Consider the following 7,571-nt stretch of genomic DNA (forward strand, 5'->3'; position numbering starts at 1 on the left):
TGGGGGTTCATCCTCCCAAGTCTCATTACCAAATAACTTGGCATTCAGCTTCATGATTGCTCCTAGATATTGAGCAACTTGCTCTTCAATAATATCTTCATCCTCTTTAGAGGAAGAATACTCATCAGAGCTTATGAATGGCAGCAGTAAGTTCAATGGAATCTCTATGGTCTCTATATGAGCCTCAGATTCCTTTGGTTCCTCATTAGGGAACTCATTGGAGGCCAGTGGACGTTCAGTGAGGTCTTCCTCACTGGAAATCACTGCCTTTTCTTCCTCACTAGGTTCAGCCATGTTGGTTATATTTATGGCCTTGCACTCTCTTTTTGGATTTTCTTCTGTATTGCTTGGGAGAGTACTAGGAGGGAGTTCAGTAACTCTTTTACTCAGCTGACCCACTTGTGCCTCCAAATTTCTAATGGAGGACCTTGCTTCAGTCATAAAACTGAGAGTGGTCTTAGAAAGATCAGAGACTACAGTTGCTAAGTCAGAGTGGCTCTGCTTAGAATTCTCTGTCTGTTGCTGAGAAGATGATGGAAAAGGTTTGCTATTGCCAAACCTATTTCTTCCACCATTATTATTATTGAAGCCTTGATTAGACTTCTGTTGATTCTTCCATGAGAGATTAGGATGATTCCTCCATGAAGGATTGTAGGTGTTTCCATAGGATTCCCCCATGTAATTCACCTCTTCCATTGCAGGATTCTCAAGGTCATAGGCTTCTTCTTCAGAGGAACCCTCCTTAGTACTGCCTGATGCAACTTGCATTCCAGACAGACTCTGAGAAATCATATTGACTTGCTGAGTCAATATTTTATTCTGAGCCAATATTGCATTCAGAGTATCAATCTCAAGAACTCATTTCTTCTGAGTCGTCCCATTATTTACAGGATTCCCTTTAGAAGTGTACATGAACTGGTTATTTACAACCATTTCAATGAGTTCCTGGGCTTCTGCAGGCGTCTTCTTCAGATGAAGAGATCCACCAGCAGAGTGGTCCAATGACATCTTGGACAATTCAGACAGACCATCATAGAATATACATATGATGCCCCATTCTGAAAACATGTCAGAAGGACACCTTCTAATCAATTGCTTGTATCTTTCCCAAGCTTCATAGAGAGATTCACCTTCCTTCTGTCTGAAGGTTTAGACTTCCACTCTAAGCTTACTCAACTTTTGAGGTGGAAAAAATTTGTCTAAGAAAGCATTGACCAACTTTTCCCAAGAGTTCAGGCTATCTTTAGGTTGTGAGTCCAACCATGTTCTAGCTTTGTCTCTTACAGCAAAGGGGAAAAGCATAAGTCTGTAGACCTCAGGATTAACCCCATTGGTCTTAACAATATCACAGATTTCTAAGAATTTAGCTAAGAACTGATGAGGATCTTCCAATGAAAGTCCATAAAACTTGCAATTCTACTGCATCAGAGAAACTAATTGAGGCTTAAGCTCAAAGTTGTTTGCTCCAATTGCAGGAATTGAGATGCTTCTTCCACAGAAGTCAGAAGAGGGTGCAATAAAGTCACCAAGCATCTTCCTTGCATCTCCACCATTGTTATTGGGTTCGGCCATCTCTTCTTCTTTTTCAAAAAATTCTGTCAGGTCCTCTCCAGAGTGTTGTGCTTTAGCTTCTCTTAGTTTCCTCTTTAGAGTCCTTTCAGGTTCCGGATCAGCTTCAACAAGAATGTTCTTATCCTTGCTCCTACTCATATGAAAAAGAAGAGAACTGAAAAGAATAGGAATCCTCTATGTCACAGTATAGAGATTCCTTTATGTTAGTAGAAGAATAAAAGAGTAGAATAAAGAAGAGAGAAGATGAAGAATTCGAACACAGAGAGGGAGAGAGGGTTCGAATTATAAGAAGAAGAGAAGTGTTAGTAAATAAATAAATAAATAGAAAGGGATGAGAGAGAGAGAATTCGAATTTTAAATTAAAATAAAAGGAAAATATTTTTGTTTTTTTTTATTTTAATTATTGGTTAGTATTCGAAAATTAAGAAAAGAATAAAATTAAATTAAAATTTAAAATAATTAGTTAATTAAAAAGAATTTTGAAAAAGTGGTTAGTGATTTTCGAAAATTGGAGAGAGAAAAAGGTAGTTAGGTGGTTTTGAAAAAGATATGATTGAAATAGTAAACTTTTTAAAATCAAACAAAAAGTCAAGTAGTTAATGGAAAAAGATTTGAAAATCAATTTTGAAAAGATAAGAAGTTAGATAAGATTTTGAAATTGATTTTGAAAAATATATGATTGAAATTTATTTTGAAAAAGATTTGAAAAGAAAATTAAAAAGATTTGATTTTTAAAATTAAAGTTTATTACTTGACTAATAAGAAACTAAAATATATGATTCTAGAATTTAAAGATTGATCCTTTATTAATAGGCAAGTAACAACTTGAAAATTTTTTAATCTAAACATTAAATGTTAGCATTAATTTCGAAAATATGAAATAAAAATAAGAAAAAGATTTTGAAAATCAATTTTTAAAATTTTTCGAAAATAAATGAGAAGAAAAATGAAAAAGATTTGATTTTTGAAAAAGATTTGAAAAAGATAGAATTTTTAATTTGAAATTTTGACTTGACTAACAAGAAACAACCAAATTTTAAAACTTTTGACTAAATCAATTCAAAATTTCAAAAATTTATGAGTAAAATAAGGGAAAGATATTTTTTTGATTTTTTTGAATTTTAATGAGGAGAGAGAAAAATACAAAAATGACACAAAACATAAAGGTTTATGATCAAAACAAAAATGCATGCAAGAACACTTTGAATGTCAAGATGAACACCAAGAACACTTTGAAGATCATAATGAACATCAAGAACATATTTTTGAAAACTTTTAAGAAAAGAAAAATATGCAAGACACCATACTTAAAAAAATTTTAAACTTTAGACACTAATAATTCAAGAATGCATATGAAAAACAAGAAAAGATGCAAAACAAGAAAAACACAAGATCAAACCAAGATAGTCATCAAGAACAACTTGAAGATCAATGAAGAAACTCAATGCATGTATTTTTTCAAAAATTTAAAGAAAGATAAAAAAGATGCAATTGACACCGAACTTAAAATTTGACACAAGCCTCAAACATGAAATTTTTTGTTTTTATGATTTTATTAAAATTTTATTTTAGATTTTTTGAAAATTAATCAGGAAAAGAAAATAAAGAAATTCAAAATTTTTAATAAGAATTCCAGGAATCATGCAATGTTAGTCTAAAGTTTCGGTCCAAAAATTTAGACATGGCTTAATAGCCAACCAAGCTTTATGTGAAAGCTTCGGTCCAAAAGATTAGACATGGCCAATGGCCAGCCAAGCTTCAGCATACAAATCAGACATACAACAGCCAAATAGATGGAAATCCAAAGGCTCTTGTCATGATAAGTGAAAGCCTCAGTCCAAAAAAAATTAGACATGGCTTAGCAGCCAGCCAGGCTTCACATATCATCTAAAACTCTAGAATTCGTTCTTAAAAATTCTGAAGAACAAATATATTTTTTTGAATATTTTATTTTTATATATTTTTTATTTTTTTGAATTTTTCGAAAATAAAAATATTAAAAATAAAATAAAATTACCTAATCCGAGCAACAAGATGAACCGTCAGTTGTCCAAACTCGAACAATTCCCGACAACGGCGCCAAAAACTTGGTACGCGAAATCGTGATTATTCATTCCCTGGCTATAGCGCCAAAAAATCGGTGTGAGAGACGTGATCTCAAGACTTCTTCACAATTTTATGTAACTGACCAGCAAGTGCACTAGGTCGTCCAAGTAATAAACCTTACGTGAGTAAGGGTCGATCCCACGGAGATTGTCGGCTTGAAGCAAGCTATGGTCATCCTTGTAAATCTCAGTCAGGCGGATTCAAATGGTTAAGAGGTTTTGACAATTAAAATATAAATAAAATATAAAATAAAATAGAGATACTTATGTAATTCATTGGTGGGAATTTTAGATAAGCGTCTAGAGATGCTTTGTTGCTTCTGAACTTCTGCTTTCCTATTGCCTTCTTCCAACCATGCGTTACCTCCTTCCATGGCAAGCTGTATGATCCTCTCGGATGAAAACAAATCCATATGCGCTGTCACTGCACGGCTAATTATCTGTCGGTTCCCGCTAGCGTCGGAATAGGACCATTGTCCTTTTGCACACTGTCACTGCACACAACATTCGCAAGTTTGAAGCTCGTCACAGTCATCCCTTCCCAGATCCTACTCGGAATACCACAGACAAGGTTTAGACTTTTCGGATCTCAGGAATGCTGCCAATGGTTCTAGCCTATACCACGAAGGTTATAATCTCAGATTCAGATGCTCTGTTTTCAGGAGAGACAATGTGAATCGTTGATTGGGAACCCAAGAGATTATACTCCAGCTGTCGTCCAATGACTACGTTGAACATCATGTAGATCGCTTTGTGGTTGTCAAGCACGCGATCTTGGCTAAGCGAGTAACAAAGATTGGGTGATTGTCACGGGTTACCTCTTCATTCTGACTTAACTGAATTAAGAACAAGAGTATATCTTGGAGAAGAAGTAGGCGTGAATTGAAGGAAAAACAGTAGTAATTGCATTAATTCATGAAGAACAGCAGAGCTCCACACCTTAATCTATGAGGTGTAGAAACTCCACCGTAGAAAATACATAAGTGAAAGAGGTCTAGGCATGGCCGTGAGGCCAGCCTCCAAACGTGAACAATGGTCTCTAAATATGAAAACTTGTCAAAGACTCTTAAATAAATCACTAAAAGTAGTTTTTATACTAAACTAGTAATCTAGGTTTACAGAAAATGAGTAACTAAGTGCAGATAGTGCAGAAATCCACTTCTGGGGCCCACTTGGTGTGTGCTTGGGCTGAGCATTGAGCTTTACACGTGCATAGGCCGTTCCTGGAGTTAAACGCCAGCTTTGGTGCCAGTTTGGGCGTTTAACTCCAATTCTGGTGCCAGTTTGGGCGTTTTACGCCAAGATGTTTTAGGCTGACTTTGAACGCCAGTTTGGGCCATCAAATCTCGAGTAAAGTATAGACTATTATATATTGCTGGAAAGCTCAGGATGTATACTTTCCAACGCAATTAAGAGCGTACCAATTGGACTTTTGTAGCTCCATAAAATCTATTTCGAATGCAGGGAGGTCAGAATCCAACAGTATCTGCAGTCCTTTTTCAGCATCTGAATCAGATTTTTGCTCAGATCTCTCAATTTCAGCCAGAAAATACCTGAAATCACAGAAAAATACACAAACTCATAGTAAAGTCCAGAAATGTGATTTTTGAATAAAAACTAATAAAAATATAATAAAAAGTAACTAAAATATACTAAAAATTATGTAAAAATAATGCCAAAAATGGTATAAATTATCCGCTCATCATTCAACAATTTCTTATCTTACCCATGGATGAAATGGACAAAGCGCAACATTATCTACGAGCTAATTCAACCCTAGAACATCAAAACCACATAATCTCTCAAAATCAAAACCTCAAATTTCGAAATTAGGGAAGAATGGTTGAGTAAGAAATTACTAGATTCTTACCAAATTAATCCATGAGTTTTGTAGAGAATTTCAAGACAAACATGTAGCCGCTGATAGCTTGTCAATCGGAACTTCGGATTAAAAGTTATGGACGATTGAATTTCAGAAGTGAGGGTTATGAGTTTTTACCATCAATTCTCTCTTTTTCACCGTATTCTCCGAATGTGAAGTGGGAGAAGGCTTCGTTTAATATTTTTAAGGTTGGGCTTGGATTTGGTTTGGACTTGGTTTGGGTTTGGTCTAATCGGTTTAGTTTGTTGGCTCGATTTTGAGCCAAAATCTTTAAAAGTAGTGTCAAAATTTATATTTTAATTATTTTTACTTTATTAAACTATAAAATTTAATTTTCTAATTTCCTTTGAATAATAATTTATTTATTAATTAATTATTCATTAATTACTCAGAATTTACAACAGACGCACCGGAGAGTGGGCCACTTGCTGAGCGACGACGACCTAATAACCCCAGGGACGAGGATGACGGCCGGTGAGTAGGGTTTGACGCCGGCAAGGAGGGATTGACGCAGTTGAAGGGAGATGATTGATAAATTTGGAAGCATTGCTGGTTTGAGGGGAGGTGAAGCTGATTGGTTAAATTAGGGTTGATAATTTAGAGATTGTTTATTTATTTTTACCTGCATTGAACTAAATTTTAAATTTATTATTCACATTGTTTAGATTTCCTAATAGACGTCATCAATTATACATGCATGATTAATTTCCTTCAAATTACATATCCATTATCGTCAACAATAATAGTACGTAGTTGCTTATCTATACGCGTAGACATGTTACATCTCGTGAAAAGACTTAGAGCTAAGGCACAACTCATTAAATGCTTGTCTGCAATAAATATAGCGTTGATCTATATTGATCATAGACAATATAAGCATAGAGCGCTAATAATTTCATTATCAAAATGAAGATGATATGAACTATTGAACTTATATTATTATTTTGAGCGGTGGATTACAAATTTTATATGTATACAAATTCTTCGCTACTAAACTACTAGTCTACAACTCGTGTGCAAAATAATGAAACATCTTTTAGAAGTAACTAATGGAAGATGATACGGGTGCAAAAAATGGTTTTTATTTTTATTATGTTTGAATTTGTGTAAAATTTATAAATCCTTAAATGAACAAGTTATTTTTGTAATAAATTCGACTATTTTTTATGTGATTATTTATTTTTTATTAAGTCAATAAGTTATTAAATTAACTTGATTGAACTTAATTACTAAAATAATTTAGTAACATAGCATCACCAACATTTATATAGATTGTATTTCTTTTAATCATATAAATTATATTATCATATGAAATTATTCATCTAAAAATTTAAACAAATAAAAAAATATATGAATGACTACTCTCATTGGTTTATTCTCACCGACGATACAAAAAGCATTTTGTGAGAAACAATTTTTAATAATTATTATATGGATATTCGGAGAGTGACGAGCAACAAGTGCGTTAAGGCCACTTGATCGAGCTCCGTTCTCATTATTATGGAACATAAAATTGCATAAGAATCTTAAATTTTTCAATAATTAATATGTTAGACTAAGTTAAATTCACCCGCCAGGAGTTTACACATAAAAAATATTATAAAATTTTAAATTTTTCTATCATAATAACATATTTTTGTGGTGAAGATTCTCCAAAATCTTATAGCTCATTTATTTCATATATTAATTATTTATATTTTTAGTAATCTCTGTTATATGAATTTTTTTTTAAATTGTGTAAATTTATATTTTTTTTTATTAAAGTTGTTCGCATAAAACCATTTATCCCATAAAACTCAACGAGTTAAAAAAATATATAAATAACAGAATAAAATAATAAAAGATCCGTTTCAAATGCTCAAAAATAAAACTTAATAAATATATCCAATATTATAATTTTAAGCGAGTCAATCGATTTTATAAATTTATACTAAGTACCACGATTTTATAATTTAAATCTTGTTATCATTCTATGCTTTACTTACATAATTTTCAGTTTCTTATCAAATTTC

General features: G+C 32.9%; 1 non-coding gene across 1 annotated transcript; it reads left to right on the forward strand.

Annotated features, from left to right (window-relative positions):
* The first annotated feature begins 1,066 nt into the window (after window positions 1-1,066).
* LOC112781755 (small nucleolar RNA R71) lies at window positions 1,067-1,170 on the forward strand. The gene has a single exon (XR_003192515.1). It is a non-coding gene; the product is annotated as a small nucleolar RNA R71 (small nucleolar RNA).
* Window positions 1,171-7,571: the final 6,401 nt, after the last annotated feature.

This window comes from Arachis hypogaea, chromosome 19 (genome assembly GCF_003086295.3).
Source record: "Arachis hypogaea cultivar Tifrunner chromosome 19, arahy.Tifrunner.gnm2.J5K5, whole genome shotgun sequence".
NCBI lineage: Eukaryota > Viridiplantae > Streptophyta > Magnoliopsida > Fabales > Fabaceae > Arachis > Arachis hypogaea.